Consider the following 24,336-nt stretch of genomic DNA (forward strand, 5'->3'; position numbering starts at 1 on the left):
GAAAAGCTGTTGCAGCCAATTCACTAAAATGTCTGCTAATATTTTGTGACATATTGTAAAATGCTCACTTAATTTTCATCTTGAAAAACATCATGATAATAAACCTACACAGCCAACGTCTAGAAATATCGGAAGAGGCTCGCATGAATTAGAAACCTATACTCCATTCCCTGTATTCCATTGAAACAAATAGAAGCTGGATGCTTAGCTCCCTTAGCCTCCAGTCTTACCTTTTATATCTAGTATTATAGTTAAAGGTATTTTCCCTGTGGTGGCTAGAATGCAGTACTGCTTTCATCAGGGAAGTGTAGCCATTCGTAAATCTGAGGGTATGGCTTCCTTAACAAGGTTCGATTTCGACAAGCTGCACCACTGAAGAAAATTAAATTAGATGTTGCATACAAGACTTTGTGATCAGAGGAGTGTTCCTGGTTTTGTACTTCGGAAGATAAGTAGTGCAGTGCGGATTGGTTCTTGTTTCATCTGGACAGGTCCCTCTATATAAATACTGTATTATCACTTTAATATTTTTCAATGCAGCTATACAATCGGAATTTACGAAGAAAGAAAGAATGTACATGTAAGCACCAAGGAAAATCTATCTGAAGTTGTGCTATTTATGGCTTGATACAAGATAAAATCTGACTCTTTCCCCTTTTTTATCATATGTACCCACATCACACACAGATAACGTGCTATGGAAATAAACCCTGTGAATTAGTGAGAAACGACATGTGCCTGCTTTCCCCAGCTGTTCAATGCAGTGGAAATGCTGAGAGATCTGTTACGCTCTCATCCCCTGTGGAAGAACAGGGTTGCTCTTACATGACCTGTATACTATATTCCAAATGGCCAAAAATAAAGATAGGATGTAGTCAGTATGAACACGGAACAAGACAAAAGATGTCCATACTGCTTCGGAGAATAGCTTCAGTTTGTTTTATATACTGCGTGAAATGTTATGAATAAAGTATCTTCTTACCAAAAATTCCAGAATTTCCTTCTAAAAGGAGGAACTGAATAAATAAAAACTTTTGAAAACTGGTTCTTTGCAGTTTTTTTCCAGCAAAGTCAACTTTATTTTTCTATTTTTTCGTTTTGACACAGTCTGCTAGTGAGTCACACTTGACATTCTGGGAACATCTTATAAGCCAAGCTTCTATTGTAAATGGATCATTGTATGATGGCATCTTGATCTGACATCCAACACAGGAAATCTCAAGACAAAGTGAAATTGTTTAGTGGAATGCTAGTGTATTTCTAATTAAAATCTTTATCTTTTGAACATTTTTGTAAGAAAAAAATACATGATAGTTACAATTGCATTGCAATGCTCTTTACAGATGCTCTCCTATTTCAATTGTTCATAACAGTGAGAAAACCCTCTGGGGCTGAAAATTAGCAGGCTTAGCTCCAACTGAGATTTGTTTTCCTTTCTAATTTCTCCTCCAGAAAGCAAGTGCATAAAGCCAGTCCTCCTACTCTTTATGATCCAGCAGGTATGAAAGAGCAAACCTGTCATTGCTAGATTTTCCAGCCAGGGGTCCTACTCTGGGAAGCATTTCTGATCCAAAAGTTTATAACCTTAATCAGGGGTGCTCTGTCTGCAGCTGAGGGGCCCTTGACATGACCTGGGGCAGGAGAAGCCTCCCCAGATGCCAGCTGCTTTTAATAGCCCAAGGACCAAGGTAGCAGCCAGCATCCCTGAGGAAGGAGCAAGACCCTGCTGTGCTCCCATGTCTGATGCTCACATCTTCAGCACCCACAATTAAGTTGGGCAATAAATGTAAATTTTCCCAAATGTGGATTAATTGTGTTTGCTGCTAGTCTATACCAGTGACAAGAGCTGCAAACTGTACTGACTGTAATTTCAGTTCCCTTTTGTTGACCATATTGGAGCCTGGTGTGATTCATGAGTGGATCAGATGTGCCTGCCTCAGGCATAACAGCATCCCTCAGAGAGGCAAGGCAAAGGGCAGGGTCAATAGCGGCTTCATCTCCTTGATTTTAATTCACTTCTGCTTATACACCTGACCCTGAAGGCCATTTGAACCAGTGTGGCCATGCTGAAGGGCTCTAGCTGACCTAAACTCACAAAACCTTTTAATTTTCCTTAAATACTTAAGGGGATTTCTCAGCAGTGGCTTCTGTAAAAGCAGCATAGCGTGGAGTAATGGAGTAAGGCAAGCAAGCCACTTTAACTTTCATTGCCATCTCTGTCAGTGGCTGGCCTTAATTAAAATTTGTATCTTGCACACACAAAGCTATGTCACAAAAGCAGCACTGCCAGGATTTTTAATGTGAGCAAAACAATGTATTTTTCTTTGTCTTATGCTTGGAAATGACTAAATCATGTTGGCTGAATTTTCCCAAAGTTTTTTTTCACTGGAGGCAGATATCCAGATGATAAATTTTATTCTAGAAAGTTTATGCTTGACAGTTTGATAAACAATGGAAAACCATCTTTTTAGGGAGACATTAGATACTGCCATCATCTTCACCTCTTTTACAGTAGTAAGAAAGCAAAACATTATTTATATCTGATAATGATGTAAGGGAATAAGAGTTTATCATATGCCCATTTTACAGGTAGGACAGGGATTCTGGGAAGCCTTGCCCCAGGACTTGCAGTCAAAGAGTCCACTTGTGCCTGGAGGGCACTCTGATGTGGTCCATGAGACCCCACTGAGGATGCAGCATAAATTCAGAATTTGGCTCTGAGATTTTACATCTAGATCCTAAAGTGGCGATCGCACCAGCTTCGGCAGGGCACACACTTGCTGCATCATATCATTTGCATGTTCAGTGCATATCAGCAGGTGGATTTGAACTGATTTCTTAGAAGAAGCCATTAAGGACTGGCCACAGGGACTCTCAGACACAGCTGAGGTGTGACTCATGTCTTAGTCAGAAGTCTGAAAGTAGATCCTCCTCTGAGAAAGGCTGTTCTCTATGGCAAGGTTTTTCTGTGAATTATTCATTGGCTTCTGAATAAAATTACTCCTCCAAATTTTACAACTTCTACTTTCCAGTGAACATTCTAAGAAAGTAATTTATTGGCAGGAATGCTTACAAAAACAGGGTGTTTTAAAGAGACAGGAGGACTAAAGAATGTTTGTAGATAAGAGAATGGTACTGAAATCACACAACTTTTTTCACTCTTCTTAGGTCACTTATGGCAGTAGCTGTTACAGACCGCTGGAAGGTAAGGAAGGAATGAACGTCAAAATGCCCGTAGTTTGTCTCTATATCTATGCCAATCCTTATAGAAGTTTGCCTAATCTCTTCTTAAAGGTAGATGATGATTCTTCTTTCTAAAACTGATGATGATTCTCCAGGGTGCTCTGGCTCCATATTCCAGTGTTTTTAATTGGCTTTAGGATTAGACAGCATTTCTTTGTGTTTCACCTCAGTTTTCAGGGCAGTGAAAGCAGAATACTTTTTTGTCCTATTTGCCGAGGAGAAGGAGAACTGACTATCGCCTTCCTTTCCTGAGAGTCTTTAATGTACCTGAAGGGATAAATGTGCCATATTCTACCTCAGTCTTCGCTTCCATTCCCAAACAACCACTTTCCTTCACCATGTTACCACAGCTCATGTTTTCCAGCCCTCTGAGCAGTCTGGCTGCTCGCTTCTGCACTCTTTCCATTTCATTCACATTTTGCTTGGGCACTGCCCCAAACTGGGCACAGTGCTGGGGCCTGCAAAAGGATTACTTCTCATCCCATGGGCTATATTCCTCTTTATACATCCTGACTTGGTGCTTACATTTTCTTTGCAATAGCATGGCAGTGACTCTCATTCTGCTTCTGCTTCATTACGCTCTTTAGATGCTTTTCATCCAAACTGTTACCAAAGCTGGTTGTTCCTGCGTTCGTGCAGGGGACTCTTGTCTCCATGCAGTACCCTGCGTGTCTCCAGTTTTTAGTGAGTATTTTCAGTTCTAATGGTCTTCTCTAATATGCTTATGATCCCTGACATCACTGCACATAAAATAAACCTGCTGTCTTTCTGTTGCCCCGTCATCAATAGGAATATTGAAGAGAACTGGATCTTGGCCAGCTATCTGTTGCTTCTCTTGCTGTTATCTTCCTGATGCTTCTATGTACGATTTGTTGACAATTTAATCTGGGAATATTCCAGTAATTGAAATTTAATTGGGTGATCTGCAATGTCTTAGTTCTTCCTTTCATAAAGGAGCCTTCATTGCCCTTTTTCAGTGTGTTGGTCCAAGAATTTTCAGAGGTAATCACTAACCAGTTCTGAGACTGCCTTGGCCAGCTCTTTGTGCTCCTTGTTTGTCAGGCCCACATGGTTTAAAAAAATCCATCTTTTGAAGGTCATGATCTAGTCTCTAATTTGCTCTTTTCTTATTCCAGTCTGAAATTTTACCCTTTTGTCCCTGGAATTAGCCAGCTGTTTCTATTGGATCTTTTTAGTGAAGATTGATACAAAAAAGACATTAAGACCTTTGACTTTCTCAGCATCATTTGTCAATATTCTTCCCAGCTGCATATGATATCAGGCCAGTGCTTTCCTCGATCTGCTTTCTACTTCTAGAACAATTTTCTTCACATCTCGTTAGCTGTATGTTATTTAATGTCTTACCCTTTCTGGTTTTAACCATGCTTTCTTTTCTATACTTTTCCTTAGCTATCTGTCCTAGTTCCACTTTCTGCATATTTCCATCTCGTGTTTGAGCTCCGTGGAAAGTCTGTGTGCTCTTTCTACCTATCCCTTCCTTCCTGTGCATTGGGGCTTTTAATCTTTCTGTCACTTCTTCAAAGGACTAATAGCTCTTCATAACCCCTTTACATGCTTACACTTGTCTCTCTAGCCTTCTAGGAGTCTATTCTGTTTTTCTATTCTTATTTCTTCTTTTCCTAAAATTAAGGATTTTATTATTTCACACTCAGTCTTGCCCAAGTTGTCTTCTACCTTGCTATTCATTTAATTTAGAGAAGTCTCCCAACCAGCCTCCTTACCATCTATGAAAAAAATAATCACATTCATTCCAAGAATTCTTTACATAGTTCATGTTTTGCTCTGCTTTTCTGATAAATGTTTTTTTCAGATGTCTTGTATTATATCTAATACTGTATGACATAGTGCATCAAAGTATCCAAGTATAAGAGGCTACATCTATTACAACATTTATTGATATAAAGTGGAATTTAGACAAATTTCTTATGAACAGCACCACAAATTCTGACTGCTCATAGTTGAATCAGCTGAAAATCTCAACCTTAATTAAGCAAATACTGTAGAATAATGCTGGAAAGAGTAATAAAAATTCCAAAATGAGACATGGTCTGAACTGAGAGAGAATAGGATCAAACACATTGCTTTTCATAACAGTTCATCACCTTTTGGAATAAACTTGCTGACCCTCTGAAATAAAAGAAAAGAAAGAAAGCCAAGTGCTAATTTTGCACTGAGCAGTTATGAGGAAGTTCTTAATAGAGGGCATGCATTTGTCTGCTATTAAATCTTAGTGTATCAAAGGGCTAAAAACAGAAGAGAAAGTCATTTTGTCAAGCGTCTTTGGAAGGTCACGTGTTTGCTGGCTGACGCAGCAGCCTGAGGGTTAGTGCTGTGGGGCTGCTGCTGCCTTCTCGTCTGGCAGCTAGCTGTGCTGAGGGGCACCACCACGCTCGGCGCACGTGGCCCAGCCTGTGGTTTGCTTTACAGGTTTTCACTCTATAAAACCTAATACTAGAGAAGAATTATTTTTTTATGAGTAGTAAATTTGCTGAAAAAAGTATAAAACAGGAGGGGGAGAAGGAAGTAAAAATCTTCACAGTTTTGAAGTAAAATTGGGAAAGAATCATCAAAATCCAGCTGACATCCATCAAAATATTGATTATTCCTTTTGAACTCAGTCATATCTAATCTGAATATAGAAAGTATTGAACAGTAGTCACAACCACATGGTGGTTTTGTAAAGTAGTCACTGCAGTACGGTGATGATTGACTAAATGCTTGCATGCATCCATCCTCTAAGATGCCTGAATGTTTTTAGAGTTTTTACCTCTGAATTTCCTTGCTTTTTAAAGTTTTTTGGATAATTGTTTAATCGGGGGGGGGGGAGTTATGTCAAAATAATGCTCAAGATACTGAGATATATTCAGCCTTAACTCTGTCTCTTCAAAATGTTTTGGATGAGTGGGAAGAAATAAAATGTATTTTATATATTGCATGTGGAGTGTTTTAAAGGTGCCTAAAGAGGGAGCGGAAGTCAGAAGGTAGGGGCCTGACCTCTATTGTATGCTACGAGCCAGGCTGCACACTTTCCACTATTCTATTTATCGTAATTCACATTGTGCAAGAAGATACTATCTACTCAGAAAATTGTTTTTATGTGCTCATTCCAGAACAGACTAACTCATTTTTAGCAAGTGTCTTTAGCTACATTCCTAATTTAGTAGCCTATATTTGTATTTATTTATTTTCATTCACTTTAGTATAGCAATAGGCTATGATCATTTTTAAAGATGATTAGGCCTTGAGTCCTTATGTGTTAGCAGTTGTTTTCCTTTGTGGTGAAATATCAAATACAGCTGCCTGACATTGCTTTTAAATTAAAGTACATAAAGCACTGGAAAAGTATTTGCTATTTTTCTCTACAGTTATGTTTTAATGTTTAAGCACATGCATTTTATTTGAGTGGAACCTGTCAGCAGTGCCAGCAGCAGTTTTGCATAGTTAGTGCTATTATAACATTTTTATGGGAAGTACATATCAAGGAAAAAAAAAGATGGTAGGTCATTTACAGGGGATTTTCAGAAGCACTTCATAACAGCCTGTAACACAATATATATATGTAACTCCTAAGATACCTTTCATTACTCCAGCTAACTGAGGCTACCACAACCTTTAATGTTTTTACCCACATTAGTGTTTTCATGAGGTAGGAAGTACAATTTCAGTTAAAGATAGGGACCTGAGAAAAACAGTGGTTTAGTGTTGCTTTTATTTTATTATGATGTTTTGCAATATCTGGTATTTTGCTGGAAAATTCCCAGGTCCTGGAAACAACATTAAAAGGATTGTAAATAAGAACTAACTTGAACATATGACATGATTCAAAAAAAAAACCCCAAACAAAAATAAACAAAAAACAAACCAAAAGACAAATAACAAAGAATCTTTTTTTCTTCGCTTCCTGATTTTTTCAGGAATTTTTTCATTTTTTCATGAAACCATGCTAATGAGTTCTGAATGCTTTGCTGTCTCTTGTGATTTAGAAGAAAGATTAAGAAGAAAGAGTGCCGATTTCAAGTTTTTCAAGTTTTTCCTTCAAGTTTATTAAGTTGCTGAAATAACAGTGTGATTTACACTCCTAATTTCTAACTCAATCATAGAACCATAGAATAATTTAGGTAGGACATTTGTAGTCCAACTCCCTCAAAGCAAGCCCGTCTTTGAAGTTAGCTTACGTTGCTTCAGGACCTTGTCCAGGAGAAATCTGAATATCGTCAGGGATGGTGATTGCACAGCCCCCTGGGCAACGTGTTCAGCACTTAGCCACCGTCACTGTAAAAATCTTTTTCCTTTTATCTAACTGGAATTTCAGTTGCTGCACCATGTGACTGTTGCCCCTTTTCTTTCACTATGCACCTCTGAGAGGAGCCTGACTCAGTCACGGCCGTAACCAGCCCTTTGGTAGCTGAAGGCAGCTAGGTCCCTCCTTGTCCTGGTCCTCTCTGGAGTAACCGAGTCCTGCCGCCCCAGCCTCTCCTTGCATGTTGTGGCTCCAGCCCCCCAGACTGTGTAGCGGCCCTTCGCGGGGGTCGGCGTGGTTTTTCGTTTTCCTTGTGCTGGGTGTCCAAAACGGGACAGTACTGTAGGTGTGCTGCAAGGCTGAGAAGAAGGGAATATCGTATCTACTAGCCCACTGGCTATGCTCTTGCTAACACAGTCCAGTATGTGGTTTGCCCTCAAGAGACAGCTTGCTAAGAGGTTTTGTTACAATGCAAACCAATCAAGTTCTTTAAAGGTGATGAGTCTCTCTTTTTATTTGGAACAAATACGTCGTTTGCCAAGCTGTGGTTTCTCCATAGACTCTCGGCAAAATCTAACACTATTCATCTGATTTGACAAAAAAAAAAAGACCCAAATAGGTTTATCTTAACAGCTTCTCATCTGTGCTTATTTGCTTCCCTTGACTGTTTTTGAATAGGAAAATTCAGGTAGTTTGAATCTACATGAGCTGAAACAGATGCTAATTTTAGAATAGCTGTATTCGTACAGACAAGATCTAAAAATCAACCCAAACTGAAACCAGAAATTCTGCTGCTCAGGTAAAACAGAAGTATTCTAAACTGAAATGTCTTCTGAAAGCTATTCAAAGAAGCTTCTTATTAAATGGTAACCTCACAGCCACCTCAGATCATCCTTTCAACAGGTAAAGCTTACTGTTCATCTGTCTGAATTCAGGTTTAGTCCAGAATATCCTAGTCTATCAATGAGAAAACTGAATATACATGCTCATTTAAAGATGTATGCAGAAAAGATATATAAAAATGTCCAGATGAGATAAAGTTATTTGGTCTCCTAGATATTCTCTGAGTGCTTTGGAGGATGGTGCAAGAGGTTTATGTTAGAAATATGGAAATAAGGCTTACCGAAATGTGTTCATGTGAATATAATACCATCATAATATATGGTGAATAATACCATTTACTGAGCTGAATTAAAATTAATCCTTTCCAGTGGTCGAGTCTTCAGCATACATGCCTTTGTATTTCTTGGTGACACCTACTAGCAGAAGTACCAAAACAGTGGGAGAAAGAGATTTTCATATATTCCTAGTTTAGCCAAAGCAGGAAATACTGAAAACATTGCAAGTCTCAAGTGTTCTCATGAAATTTCCAAGTTGGCTGACCAAAGAGCTGAGATGATTATGCAATCTGAACCACTGAACAGAATGTGTTTATCACTCGTCATTATTAACAAATAGTACTCTCGTTAAAATATCATTGACTCATTTAGTTGACACAGCTAGTGATTTTTAATGGTGCTTGTCATGGCAATTGCACCTCTGTGGTTATGAAATTGTTTGTGACTTGCTTACCTTGACTATTTGTTATTCATTTTTTGTGCTGTGTGATCTGTTACCAGACCCAGCTAGTACTGTTTGCGCCTCTTGGCTGAAGGACTGAAACTTTGAGATTTCTGACCAGTAATTTCACTTGCTATGGTGTCAGATGAATCATAGCCTGCCCTAAAACTGATGAAAATTCTTGAATGTGTTAATACTTACATAGTGTATTAACACTAGAAATTTATGACTATTGTGACCTCATAAGTCACAGGCAATTAAATTCTGACCTTCCACTTGCAAAAGTGCCCAAGAGACAGTCTTTGCGGGTTTTGTTGTTCTCGCTGGTCTTTTTCCAGGCTATCATACGGACTGACTTAGAACTAGTGAAGTCATAATAGAAAAAAAGAAACAATAATTTATTCTCAACTTTCACACAGCAGCTGAGGAAAAGATGAGTATACAAATACTTGTCATGATGCAAACTGGTATACCTGAGGGCCCATATTTAGATCTACACTGGGGAAACAAACAGGTCAGGGATGGTGTTGGTTCCTTGCTGGAGGCTTCGTTCGCTTAGTTAGTGTGAAACTGTGGGTCCATTTAGCTGGTAAAGACCAAGCAGATTTCCTGACAACACCAGGCACCAGAGCTTCCAATACCATCGCTACACCTTAATGGAGATATTTTGTAGCTTATTGTTTAGCTACCCTGGAGAAATGTTTGGAGTGCTGAGCTCTGCAACAGTGAGCCAGTAGCTGATATGTGTTTGGACAATGTGCTTCGATGTTTGTCAGATGCCTTGAAATCACTTTTACACCTGGCCAGGTTAAGGTGAAAGCAAATAAAAGCATCTTATTTATAAAATCCAAACACGGCCAACATGGTTAGAAAAGTTATGAAGAAGGATGACTAGAAGTAAAAGCAAACCACTCATGCATCTACTTCTCCAAGGCTTTTCTCACTGTCTGGTAACAGCTAGCAAGCTGTTTACCAGTTACCAAACCTGTGGCACTCAACGCAATATTTATATCCTAAAGCTTGCAGTCAGTGGGGAAAATCACAGTTTCAGGTAGACAGGACATTTTCTACTCACACCGTTTGTGAGTCAATCAAGGATTCATTCAGATTCATATCCTTTGCTCTTCCATGCTATCTTTTCCTTCTCAGGTAAAAACATATTCCTCTTCTTAACTGGGAGATAAATTTGACATATTTACTCCAGGATTCTTGACTGTCCTCGCACTTAATTAGACAATTAATAAATCCGCACTTTTATAAGGCATCAACTTTTCTTTCAGGCCACGGGATTTTCATAAGTTGTTCACAGCTTTTGAAACATTATTTTTCAGGCCAAACGTATAACTTAACAACCACATTTACATGCAAATGGGATTAATCCCTGTGGCTCATTGCAAGCCCTTATTTGTGACCTGCCAATAGTCAATAGCTTTGGGATGATAATTTCAGGTGCCTGACCCGCCAGGGTCTTCTCTGTGCCTACTGCTATCAGGCCTGATTTTGCCATGATTGCTACTTGCTCTGCCCCTGTTATAATTTGGGCAATTCCTTCCTGGGTTCCTGAGCTTTCTTGAAGGAAACACCTACCACCTGTGGTAGTAGAAGAAGCACGGCAGCTTGATAAAGCTGTCTACACAGCTCAGAAAGCCAGGCCAAGGAGTCTGGTGATTAATAAACCTGAAGCAATGCTATTCAGAGGCAGGTAGCAGCCGCTAAAGCTGGGCTTCTCCCCACCATCATCCCTGGTGGTGTAGCAACATGGGGGGATGTCCAGTTTCATGATCCACTCAAGACTGCTGCAATATGTAAAGTGCAAGGGTAAGAAATCTAATAGGTTTTTATTTTATATTCTTCCAAATCCACTATGAAAGGAATACAAATAATGAATAAAATATGTATTCCTTGTCATTAATGGATATGTTTACTTTTCATGTTTGTTATGAAAAGGACTGTCTAATGAAGCCAAATTATTGTGGGTTTTTAGTGTCTTCATTACTCAATCATTTGCACTCCAGCTATCCTTGTGAAATTGTATGGAGTTTGTTTTTGCAGACTACGTACTTAAGGGACTTTAAGCAAACTGGTGCCTTTCATAATGCTCCTCCTGACAGCATTTTAAATACAGTGATTCATCTGATGGATCATTTAAATTGACTTAAATAAACAGAGACTTCCAGTAAGAAATGGAGATGGAAAAGGTGCTAAAGCAGCAGCCTAGGATTTTCCAAAAGGGAAAGAAGAGAAATGATTTACATTTTTGTTTTCACCTGTAAGATGACACCTCCTGGAAACATCAGGAGATATAACAACAGGTTGCATCTTCCCGCCAACTTTCTCACAGGTAATTGTCACATCTTCACAATTTAGATACAAAATACGACTGAGAGACATGAACTTGCCTAAACAGCTGGCCACTGTCTTTCCCATTTGGTGATCACTTTGGCCATGTAAGTTTTATTTTAAAGTACTGCTTGTTTCTTCCTTTTAAAAATATACCTAACTGTGGCATAAATAGCTGTGTCTTCATGGACTGAGTTAGACACTTCTGAACATCAAGAGGGCCATTAAATTGTGATTTTACTTTTGCATTTGCATGTTAAAACCTCCACTCCAAATTTGAGTTTTGAGCTTAGGGGCTGCTCCTATGTGGACACAGGCCCGCATCCAGGAACAGGAGGGTCCTTCCCTGCCCTGTTCTGCTTATGCATGCAGAAAGTGTCCAGGACTCACCTCTTGAGCAGGAACATCTTCTCGTCCCACCCTGCCATGTGGAAGTCCACCCAAGAAGTCAATCCATGCCCTGCCAATCTGTCATCCAACATCAGAAATGAAATATATTCCTGATTTTGCTCCCACAAATTCTGCTGATGCTTCAGTTTATCCATCTCCAGTTTTAAAACTTTTGACAACTTCTCACTTACTTATTCATAGAGTGACCTAAAAATGCACAGACACCAACTCTAAACCCTTCTCTCTGAGCTGACAATAAACAGCAGCTCATTATTCATTTTCATTGCACTAGCATGTATTTACACAGTGGGAGACCAGGGAAACCAGGACCTTGCTGCCTTTGCAGATTTCCAGCTTGGCTGTTCTCTGACATGTGGGCACTGTTCTCTGGCAGATGTACAGTGCCAGTCATCTCTGCAAAAATAAGCTGATCTATATAACCAGGAATGAAAGGTGTGTTTTATATAAATTCAGTCAAAAAGTCCTCAGAAATATTCTTTCGATTCTTCCATTTCTTTGTGAAGCAGTGATTGGTGAACTCTAGGTTGAGTAGTGCACTGAGCATATCAGATAGATGCAGAATTATTAACACCAAAAACTGGCCTAATCTGCAATAACCTGCAGTAGTGCAAATTTTGTATGCTTGAAAACAGAAAGCATGCTCCAGAACGCTACAGCATGCGTCGCAGACATTGACAAAACTTTGCTCTGTTCTCTGCAGTCAGGCGTGCTTTCATCTACTTTCTGTAGTCTTACTGACATAGATATCAGTAGAAAACAGAAGTGTGCTATACTTTGTTTTTTAAGAGAGCCAAATCAAAGGAAATACCAACAGAGCTGATTAAGCTAAGATTTTGAGCCTGTGACCTAACAGAAACTTGTCTTGTGAAGCGTCTCCAGAAATTCTATTGATTGTGGTTAATGGGAGGAATTAATAATTTGAATCAAATGTATTTGCTATCTCCTGAGAAAGATGCAAGTGAAAAGGTTAAGCATATGGAGTAACTTAAAAGGAAATCTTTCAAAAAAGTTTGAACTAATATGCCATCCAAGCCTTCCAGGTCAATATTATACAAACAAACATGCTGAAGATGTGAAAAGCAGATGTCTCAATGTTTCAAAAAGTAATACATGTCAATTTTGCATTCTGTGGAAGGTTTAAAATCTGGGGATAGTGTCAGTGTTTAGAATAAAATGACTGCTTCCTTTTTTTCACTTAGGTATATCTACTCAGTCTGCAGAAAACTGTCACCCTCATGGCTCTCCCAAAGTGAAATGGAGCTCAGCAAGAAAAAAATAGATTTAAATATACTTTAGTAAGGGCAAGTAGGTATATCAATACTCAGCACACTGCAGAGATAAAAATACTAAGCTAAAACGATTAAGGTATGACAAACTAGGTCTTAAGATTTTCTTTAGTTCTGCTTTATAGTAGGGAAGGAAGACAAGCAGAAACAGTAGGACAAAAAAGGACACACAATGTTTAAAAAGGTCAATTTAATGACGTCTCTCATTTCCTCCTATAGTGCAATTGCATATACAAAAGAACTTGGGTTTGTATTTTGTCTTCAAAAGCAACGTTTCAGCTGACAAAGACACACAGGTAGCTGCTAGAATTTTCTCAGAAGAGAATTCTCATGACAAAAAGGTAAGCAGTTTCAAAAAAAGAGAAAAAAATTAGAGAACAGTCCTATAAGTCCTATAAAACTAGGTACAGAGGTTTCTCCGATTTTTCAGAACTAATTTAGAAAGAAGGCACAGACATAGTAATTTTGGAGTAATTTAGGGGACCAAACAAAACATTTACTCACAGACATAAAAGATATAATTAGGAATTGAATAACACTGTATCAGTAGATCAATGGACAATTTAAGCCTTCATCATTACGATACAAATACTTCGAAAGATCTGTAGAGATACTGTTCTTTCAACAGACAAATCCAGAAAAATGCAATCCATGCAATTTGTATAGGATTACCATAACACACAAATATCCTAGGAAAGGGAATACAGTCCTATGAAAATCAGTGGGCAATTTGCTTTCAGATGCTAAATACTGTATAGTGAGTTTTAAAATTTCCTTCCCTTAAGCAGGAAAATCAATCTTTAATACATTTTAGACTGAACAGGAATTTCATGATGACTTAGTTGTCCGTTTTTCCCATGATGAGAGAAATCTTTCTGAGCGTCCACTGAGTACAGCTTTGATTTGAAGCCATCACAAAAGTAGGGGGCAACTGAATTAAGTTAAAGAAAATGAAATAACACATGCACACACACACAGTGTTTTATGCCACAAATGGTCAACCTGTGGAGTTGTTTGCTGCAATAGATCAGTCTCAGACCTCATTGCTGGATAGATAAGAAGAGATGGGTAAGTAGTCCAGTGTAATATGGATATTAGTACTTCATTCTTAAAAGTTTAAGAAATTCTTAAAGGTTTAAGAACATGAATGTGTCAAAGGAACTTGTGATGGACTGTGCAGCTGGGTAGTCGTAATGTTGGTAAAAAAAAAATATAAGAGGTGGTATTGGTGTGAAAAAGTGAGCAAGAAATGTACACTTGGCAACATACAACTTAAAGATTTTAATACCTATTGGCCTTTCTTGAACGGTGGGTGTCCTCACACTGAAAATCTGTGATCATGTATATTTCCAGATTTTCTGCGTTCAGACTTGTTGGTATTGCCACCTTGCTAATGATCACTGCCTTGTTAATGACGAGTTTGTGATCAGACCAGAAACTGCTGACAATGACTTTAATTGTGGTAGTTCTTTATAGGATGGGTATTCAAATAAGATGCTTCCTTTAATAAAACAACGATTAAATCCAAGTTATTTTTCCATTTTTGACAAAAGTATAGTTTCCAGAAATGTCAAGCATCCAGCCATATTAACTTTTTTCAGCACATGCCACATTGTTTCTCTAAATTATGGCTAGAAACACAGTTGGAGAGGCAAGATCTGCTGCAAAGAATTTCAAAAGTGGATTTGAAGGGGACTTTAAAAGTCTGAATTATGTAATCTTTTGCTGGTTTACCAACTCTGAAGAATATCCTATTTGATACCTTACTTGGCTAATACTAGAATTGTTACGTCTTTTCTTACCTGACTGTAGGTTGTTAACCGTTTTAGGTTATATGGGTTCCTGTTACATTAGATCAGTTTAAACATGTTTCATGCTGAAGTGAGAGTCTATGGTCTTCTGAAGCATTCTGACTGTCAATTTTATTGTTCCTTTTTTTCACCTGGGAGAAACTCTGAAGAGGTTTTAGGAATTTTATCATGACCTGTCATGACTTAGTTGAAATGGCAAAAATATCAGTCATTGTATTGGAGTGGTTAACCAATAAAAAACAAAGGATTGTGTACAGTCCAACTAAAAGTCAGGTTTCCTGTCAAATTGCTCAATTGTATTCTCTTTAGTCTGTCATGACATCATCATTCAGCAGTTCCCTTGTCATCACACAGCCTTGGAAGAAAGACAAACCTGAATTTATACTGCAAAAAAAACAAGCCAAATAAAGGGAAGACTTGCGTTTGTTTGGGAAAAAAACAAAAACAAAACAACCATATTTCAAAACAATTTTATCTCTTACAAAGACACAAAAGACTGCCTAAGTACAATTCGTATTTTTTCCTCTGCCTGAGGGTTTCAAATGATATGAAGTTTTCCTATACAAATGCCATAACTATGGAAGGAAAACATGCATGGGCAGAACCATAGTGAAGTCAGCGAGCCTCTGTGTGGGTGTACAACACATCACAGCCTAGGGAACTATATTTCAGGGGCTGTTTAGGGACTATGTTGTAACTGGGCCAGAAGTCTTGGGATGAATGTGTGCTGGATGCTTCCTGCCTTTGATCATGGCAGATCGGCAGGGACTGCCAAGCCTGAACAAAGAGGCAGATCTGATCTAGACCAAAGCCACAAAGGCCAGCTGCAAATGGAGACCAGAAACATGGGAATTTGGAGAATTTTCAATCTTTTTTCTTTAAGTATGGGAACTAGGCAAAGAAAACTAGCAGCCGATGTCACAGCAGAAGATAGCCAAAGGAAAGAAGATGCAAATAAAGTGTTTGGCTCTGGAAGCTGGGCTGCATAGCTTCCTGATGAAAGTTACCTAGGTATGAAATGTCAAAGGATATCTCTCACTGAAGAGAACATTTGAAAACTAGGAATATGGGCTGGAGGTGATGGTGAGTTTTGAGTGGAGATCTGAAGACCCAACAGAGGTAAACAGAGAACAGTTCCACACAAACAGGTCAAGATTTACAACATCTGTTCTTCTAAAGCACTTAAAGAGCTTCTTCATCATCCCTCCAATAAGGAGTGAATTGTATTCTAATAAAAAAAATAATTTTTTAGCCCACTACTCCCAGAAGGCATTTTTACACAACATCACTTCTCTTTGTATTCATAATTTTGAGCCAAAATTTCTTCATGACTAGTTTATATTTGTTAGCTCGTGTGCCAATATTGTCCTGTAAAACAAGTAACCCTTTTCCTTCCTGGTTTCCTCTCCAGTAGGAATTTATAGACAGCAAACATGCTCTTAATTTCCCTTCAACCTTAATTTTTCTAGACTAGCCAAGGATCTCTAGTGGCCTTAGCTGAGAGTCTGTCCAGTCCTCTGACCATCTTAGTAGCCAGTCTGATCTACTTTGAATCTTTATTGAGCACAGATGACTGGAACATGCAATATTCTCAATACATCCTCACCAATATCTTGCACAATACAAAACTGTTCCTCTCCTTGAAAATCCTGGGAATGTTTTTGCCTTTATTTGTGAATTCATCATTCTGACTTTTCGTTGTTATCCTGTGGTCAGCTCATATCTGTGGGTTTCTCCCCTCTCCAGATATTTCCAGCTGATCACAAGCCGCCTCTTTGATCATATTCTTCATTCCCAGACCTTGCATGTCCATGAAATAATTCATTTCCTCCCATCTGTTATGGCAGGCTTAACGAAGTTAAGAATGTCATTTATTTTTGTGCACTCTCCTACCTTTTGACTTGAGTTTGTTAATGCAAATATTTAACAATCTCAGTCACGAGGCTGAGCATGAGAAGCTGTACTAACATTCAGCCTGATATCTTCTCTTCGAGCAGTACCAGCTGTCATTTCCTCTTTAATATTCCCAGTTTCTGATGTCTGCTGAAGGATACCACATCCAGCTCTTCTCTCCTGCTCCATGCTCCTGCCTTCTACTGCTGAGCTGACTCCTCTCTAACAGCCCTCTTCTCTTGTTTTGACTCCTGGACCAAATTTCCTTGATCTCCTGTCTTCAACCCACAAACCTCAGTCAACTCTCCCAGTCATTCCACCTACTCATTTGGTTTTGGGGTAGTTGAGCGCGTCTAGTGGAAGTCCTTTCCTGTCCTGTTTTCCACGAACCCTTTGTTAGGGAGCTCCTGTTCTCACCATCACCGAGCACTCTCAGCTCTGTCTGCCCACACCTGATTAACCTGTAATTTGTTTTTCTATGACTTTCAGTCCATCTATGTTGATGGCTTATCACCTACTCCTCTCATTATGTTGCCAGTTTCAAAAATAACAAATGATGATATTGCCTTTGAGCTTTTTTTCTGTTCATACTTCTCTCCATTCCTTTAGCCTGCTTTAATATGGTCCTTCAGGCAGTCATCACTCAATACATTCATGTTCCTAGGCAACCTCAAGTCCCTTTTCAAGGGCTGTGAAGCACAGCCTCTAAAGCTGGAGGAAACTCTATGGTCTAGGAGTAAGTCTGTCCTCAGCACAGGCTGCTCACCTGGGATGTTTGACTCAGAGCTACAGTCTTCATTTTAGTAGCTCTTGGAGCAAATTACCCTCTGTGGATGGGGTAGTGCAAAGCCAAGGCATTTAACCATCTCTTCCCCAGCCAGCTGGACTGGGCATAGAAGCAACAACTTTGTGCCACCAACTTCTGAGAGCCAAGGATCAGGGGAAAAAGAATATGGGAGAATATTTATCCTCATCAGTTGGAAAAGCAGAACAAGTCTGTCACACTGAGAATCATTATATTGGTCTAATAAACTTAAGGGAATTCTTAAATACACATTGTGAGTGATTGATAAATCTATATTTTCTAAGGCTAGCTCACTTTATTATCACATTTCATTATCATTATTACCTTTTTAAAAATAGTTCCATTCTTTTTAAGAATAGCTCCATATCCGGCCTGACTGACGTGAGTTCCATGGGCCTCCTCAGGGCAGTCAGTGTTCAAAAAAACCACAAGCTGAGCAAAAGCAGCCTGAAGAGACTGACTGAAGTTAGTCTTTTATTAGCAGAGTGAATATCTCCATCATTACATATGTTAGTGAGAAAAAAGTGATTCCAATGTTGCCTCTGGACCACTGAGACAGCAGTCTCAGTCATAACATCCTAGTGGCAAAATAAGAAACGTATAAAGTTGTAAATACAAGCTTTTAAAGAACATGTGACTCAGAGCTGATGCAAAGATTTCTAATTTCCTGGGTGAACAGAAAGTTTGATTTGAACAATATTCCTTCTGGATCCACTTAAAGTTTAATGCTCTGCAAACAGAAATGTTACTGGGGAGACAAATAATCCAGATATGTGAAATAAACACACAGGTAAGGCATATACTTACTTGTTTTACCTGTTAGAAAAAGGACTGACTTCCTCATGCAATATGATAAAGTCCTCCATTACTTTAAATAACTTTGTCCTATTCTTCTTCTTTTTATTTTCCTTGCTGTGCTATCACCCTTTCTGCTACTCTGGAGAGTATATCTTTCAAAACCAGCATGCATTTAATGTAATTAAATCAAGCCATGAATACTTGAGGAAGCATTAAATCTACCTAAGGAATACCTATTCAGAAATGGCAAGTGTCATGTTTTGTCACTTTATTAATATTTCATCTCAGTTTTGAAACCTTGATGTTGAAGCTGTCAAAAACATGCAGATAATTACATACTATTCAATACAGTGACTTAGTTGGCCAGATTTCCAAAAGACTTGGGCTGTGATGTCCCCAGACAAGAATAATCAATCTAGATTAATTATTAAATAAAATTATATTTAAAAAGGAAAAAAAATTACTAACATCTGTAGTTACTTAGGGAGAACTCCTTACCAACTTGGAAGTCTAAACTTCTATTTTTGAAGGTGATGTAGGCTGCTCGTGCTTTAAAAAGCAATTATGTGCCTCATTTGTTTTTGATATCTCAGAAAATCTGTTAAGTATATGTCTGTCTCTTGGAGCACCTAAATATGTTTGTAAATCTGTTGTTCGCTGCCTAATTGTTTCTGAAAAAGGGAAAATGTTGATTCAACTATTGTTTTGATGATGGCCAAGATGGATTTCATGTAGAACTTGACTCTATTGCCTGAATTGCTGGAGGCGATAAAAGACAAAAATTAAAATGCATATATTACATCCTGAACTGCTGCATATATTCTTTTAAAAAGTCCACCCAAAAGGTATTGGGAAGAAAAACAAGTGGTATGTTCAAATATAAGCTGATTGATAGGAAACCAAACACCAATAGTTTTTTCTTGAAGACAAAGAATATTCTTTAAACAGAACAAACACCAGGGACTCAGTCTATACCTGGGCAGATAACTGAATCTAAATTTCAAGTCACAGTCGAACAGCTACAACAGTTTACCCTTTCCAAAATGCAACCTAGGTGCCTTAATAGAGATGTCAACTCTACGTGAGACAGTCCCATGCTAAAATGAAGACGGTGTCACACTACACAGACCTATCACAGACTGGTTCTCTTGACAGGCACAAATGGATCTTCCATTTGTATCCCAGGAAAAGCCTGAAGACTCAGTCTCAGCGGAAGGGAACTAGGAGAACATGGGATGAGCTCTCATGCTCATCCTGGCACCTGAAAGCACAGCTCCTTTGCCTCAGCCAGCGAACTGCAGCAGCACGTGGGATCAGTACTATGGCTTTATGGAAAAGGCACTTCCCGCACTAGCTCAACATGTCCCTGAGCAGAGCTGGTATCATGCGAATGTGCAGGGTCTCTGCTCACTTCAGTGCAGGGCACCACCTTTTCAGTCACGGTACAGGCAGCAGGAAGAGCTGTACATGTTAAAGGAATATAAAATACAGGATACATTGCCCCAGTGACCTGTAAACTGCATTTTATAGAGCAGAGTCATCTATTCCTAACTACTTTAAGAATTGCTCTATCAGAGAAGTTTAACATCACGTTGAATATAGTAGTGGTGGAGGAGGACGTAGCCTGTCTGCCACGTGGCTAAGGGCTGGTTCCTGGCTCCTGGAAGCCTCGCCTTGCCATGGGGTGGGAAAGCAGTGCTGCCAGAGCGTGTCATGCCTCCCAGAGGCTGAGCTGGCTGCACAGGCAGCTCACCTCCAGCTTTTCTGGTCGAAGAAGTAATGGCCATGGGAAGGCTTCCCAGCTCCAGGAGGTGAGAAGGAGCCTGGGCCTCTCCTGAGTGTCATGGCAGGGGACCAGTGGTGCCACCTTTTTTTTCCAGCTGTCACACTTGCTGGTATGAGTTAGGCATTGCTATGTACTCATGCCTGATTGATAGTCAACTTATTTCTGTGAACTTGACCATCAAAGACAGAAGAAAAAAAAAATCTAATTGATGGAGTTGTAAATGCTGCCCTAAATCCTATGCAAGTCAAAATCACATAGAAGCAATTTCCACCTGGATCACAACATATATATCCTGAAATTATGCTACATTTTTCTCTCTGGAGATAATAATTTTGCTAAAAGGAATCTCTTTGGAAGACAAAAACATTGATTCCTTCACTGGCTATGAAATTTGGTTTAACAAAGTGCTTTCTGGCAGAAAGTATGTTTCTGTGAAAGGCACAAATGTGACTAGTAGGTTACCATTTGTTGGACTCTAGAAATCCAGAGTGTGTCCTTCCTCTGAAGTACCTTATGCTTTCTTTAAGGAAATCAGAAGAGATGTGTTTGGACGTGCTGCTTGGAAATGATGATTGGTGCAAGCTTTCTGTCAGTGATGCAGTCAAACACCACATGTCAAACATCCCTAATTTCTTATATTTGTCAATAGGCTAAAGAATTCCTACTGTTCAGAGAGTAAATGTCCTGTGAATTCTTTTTCACTTCTTGGGCTAAGGATGGGTGTTGTAGCTTCTTCTTTAACAGAAACCAAATGTTGCACTGATATATAAATATTTTATTCATGCTAAACAATCATTTTAATCTTTGTTGAATGCTTTAAAATCTTCCAGGCATTGTTTCCAGTTTGTGTGGAGGAAGCAGGTTGGCTTTTGTTTATATATAATGCAGACACGGACAGCTGATTGTTGTACATTTGCAAACCTCAAGAACACAGCTGTGCAACTGAAGGGCTTTATACAAAGCTCAGCACTGACAGGAGGGACCTAGATTTTTCAAAGGACCATCCACTTAGGTACTGAGGTGACGAGCCAGATTATCAGCACATGTTGACCTTACATGTTGTGGTGAAAAATCCAGATTTTGTTAAGGACTCCAATGGGATCTGAACCCACTTGGCAAGTTAGATGTTTTCCAGTCTGCAGAAGGCTTTAACTACAATACTTTAATGTAGTTTGTTTTGCCCACATTTGCAAGTGACTTTGGTGTGGACAGGCTCAGTCAGCGATGGGCGGTTGGGGTAGGGCAGCTAAAGCCTGGTGCTCACTTCGGTAACTGATTTCAGACATTGTGGTGCTGAACTTCGGGATCTGTTCAAGGGTTTTGAAACAGGTGTGAAACTAAGCAGAACAAGTAACAGAAGTCGAGGGCAATATAATAAATCTAAACATAAACATACCGACACTGCTGCTGGTATCTGAGTGCTATCATTTTAAGCTGGTTCAGGCATTTCTGCCTAGCTCTGTAGTGTGCCTTGCAGGCTGACTCACACTAGCTCCAGCTCCTTCTGAAGGAAAGCTTCAGCACATGGATTTGTCTAACGAGGATGACGAAAACCCAAGGCTGCGGGCAGGGCTGATGCCGCTCAGAAGGCCAACAGCAGAGAAAACCACCTTCAGTTCTGGTTGTCCTCAAGGCCAGAGACAGCTCGAGGCCCCAGACAACAGAGGCTGATGGAAATGTGTCCTTCCTCCTTCCAAAGGGCATCGGCCAAAAACCATTTTGGCTTCAGGTGCCTGAATGCAGCCTTCTGAAACCTAATTCACAGCAAATGGTATCATCACGTGAATCTTTGGCAGATGATTCTTTAACCTGTGTTCTGAACTTTTATTCACCATGGTGTGCACATAAAGGGAAAAATAAAATCTGTTATTTTCTTGGCTTTCTTCCAAATATGTTAATTTTTATGCTGAGTCTCATATTGTTAATATTTCCTTAACCAGAATGGCATCAAAGTAACCTTCTGTTCCCTGCTGTCACAGTAGACTGTTTTGAAAGGCCAGATTTAAATTGTCTATTCCCAAAACAATTATTCACAGATGGTTTCAGTGGTAGCGCGGCGGCGGACAGCTGATGCTGCTCTCCATGAAATTGTCAGTAAGATTCCTGTTCCCCACTTACGAGCAGAAGCAGGCCTAATCCAATGTAAGAGCTCAATACTTAAAAAGCACCACCAGCCTCATGCAGCATCTTGGCAGATGTTCTTGCTGCATGGACTGATAGCAGCTGTTTGACATTTAAGCTGTATTTTGTAGCATTATTCAATTCCAAGCACACTGGGATTTACCCATCCAACTGTTTACCCACCAAGCACACTGTCTTTGAACATGCTGTATTTATCAAAAATCCAAGATAACCCTGCTTTTAGCATAAGCTTATAAATTATCAAGGCTGATTTAAGAAAACAATTTAAAATCTGTTTTTGCTACAAACCAAAGCACACAACAACATGAACAGCTGTAGCAAAACAAAGAAATTCTGGAAGGAAGTTCTGCAGCAACTGGTGCTGGTTGTTCCAGTGGGAGCTCTTTCCTCTGATACCCAACATGATTGCACCTGGAAAGGTGTTTTTTCACGGTAATCTAAGATATCCAGAGTGCATGAGGCTACCTTAAAAAAAACACCTTCCCCTGCAAAAAACAAGAGTAAATGTACTCTTTTGACCAAAGACCATCCAGGGCTTCTTCTTTCTTTTTTTTCCTTTTGTACAACTCAAATTGTTTATGTAGTTTCCATTAATGTTCTTGATTCTCTTTATTTTCTGAATAGATCTATATGTAATACCTGTCAGCACAAATACCTCTGCAAAAACTTGGAATCATAATCATAGTATTTTTAGAAAGTGAATTTTAAGTTTGTGCAAAAATACTTGTATTCATTTTTCTCAAGTTTTTCACTGCAATATATGGAGAAAAAGGATAGAAATTATGCTGTTATGGCAGAAACACATGCATTTACATTGCTCAATTTAATCACAAAGCAAGCTGAAGAATTAATCTGGATCTGATGTAAAATCCTTTACATCAACTCGTAATGAGTGACTCACCCCTCAAACAAGAGGGTTTCAAAAATACCTGACATCAGAGTAATGCCTTTTGTACTTGCTTGAAATAAAGTTGAAGCATTTGTGCTTTGCTAGCACAGACAGAAATAATCTACTCCACTGCAAATATTAATATCACTTCTTGAACTTCTGGGTTTCCTTCAGAGTTGTGTCATCTTTCTGGCTGGAAGAGTCTGGGAGCTTCACAACCCATAGTCAGATGGTTGCAGGCCAGTCGGCTGGTGGGGACCTGAAAAACAGCTACATATGCGGTCATTTTCTTTTTTCAATTGCAAAGAGGTATTTAGACACTGGGCATTAATAGCATCCTGGAACCGACATTTACAATGCAAAGAAATGTTTTTAAGCTTAAAGCAACAGGAGTGTACAGCATGTGCTTTTTTTTGGTGCTTATCCAAAATGGTTGCTTTAAGTGTCAAGGAATAATGATCCCCAAAATGTGCAGTTCTGATTCAATCTCAGGTTAAACTTTATGTTAAATTAATGTTACAGCATGGGGCATAGCATTTGTGTGACTTAATTTGAGCTACTTTTAGATAACAAATATTTCTTTCTCTCTCTCTTCTATTTTTTTTTTAAAACAGATTTCTTATAGAGCAGCAGGGACAAAGCCTGTGAATTTTGATTGGCATGTGCTGAGGAGCAAACCCTGCTCATTACCATAGAAGGAAGGAGATGGAAAAAAAAGCAAAAATAGGAGACAGAGAAAAGCAGTGTAAAAGAGGAGTAGGAAACAGAAAAAACAAAGGAGTAATGGAAAAAGGGATTGGCCAGCACCCCACATTCGCTTATCTTTGCAACAAGCAGTTCATAAACACATGTACGCACTTTACACGAAGACGGAGAGATCAAAAATAGAGATGCCGTAAACAGTAAAAACAACATCCCACTCATGATGCTCTCACGGACAGATGCCATAAGAGCAATTCCCAGTGACTTCAGGGGCATTTGCTTGCACAAGACTGATGCAGCTCCGGGGCCCCTTGGAGGCCAGGGAAGAGGTATGTGGCAAGCAGAAAGGAAAGTGGCAGCCGTAACTTCTCCAATTATGCAGGAAAAATATCCCCGAGACAGTGCCAGG

The 24,336-nt window shown here is 39.2% G+C and overlaps 2 long non-coding RNA genes across 2 annotated transcripts in view; one reads left to right on the forward strand and one right to left on the reverse strand.

Moving 5' to 3' along the window:
* LOC135324494 (uncharacterized) overlaps positions 1-3,205 on the forward strand; it is a 106,839-nt gene extending 103,634 nt beyond the window's left edge. Inside the window, exon 3 of the long non-coding RNA XR_010385867.1 lies at positions 3,169-3,205. This is a non-coding gene — a long non-coding RNA (uncharacterized LOC135324494). The remainder of the gene's footprint in view (positions 1-3,168) is intronic.
* Positions 3,206-13,276: 10,071 nt separating this feature from the next.
* The window catches only part of LOC112983599 (uncharacterized), a 152,239-nt gene continuing 141,179 nt past the window's right edge, over positions 13,277-24,336 (reverse strand). Inside the window, exon 9 of the long non-coding RNA XR_010385563.1 lies at positions 13,277-23,484. This is a non-coding gene — a long non-coding RNA (uncharacterized LOC112983599). The remainder of the gene's footprint in view (positions 23,485-24,336) is intronic.

Source organism: Dromaius novaehollandiae, chromosome W (assembly GCF_036370855.1).
Source record: "Dromaius novaehollandiae isolate bDroNov1 chromosome W, bDroNov1.hap1, whole genome shotgun sequence".
Lineage (NCBI taxonomy): Eukaryota > Metazoa > Chordata > Aves > Casuariiformes > Dromaiidae > Dromaius > Dromaius novaehollandiae.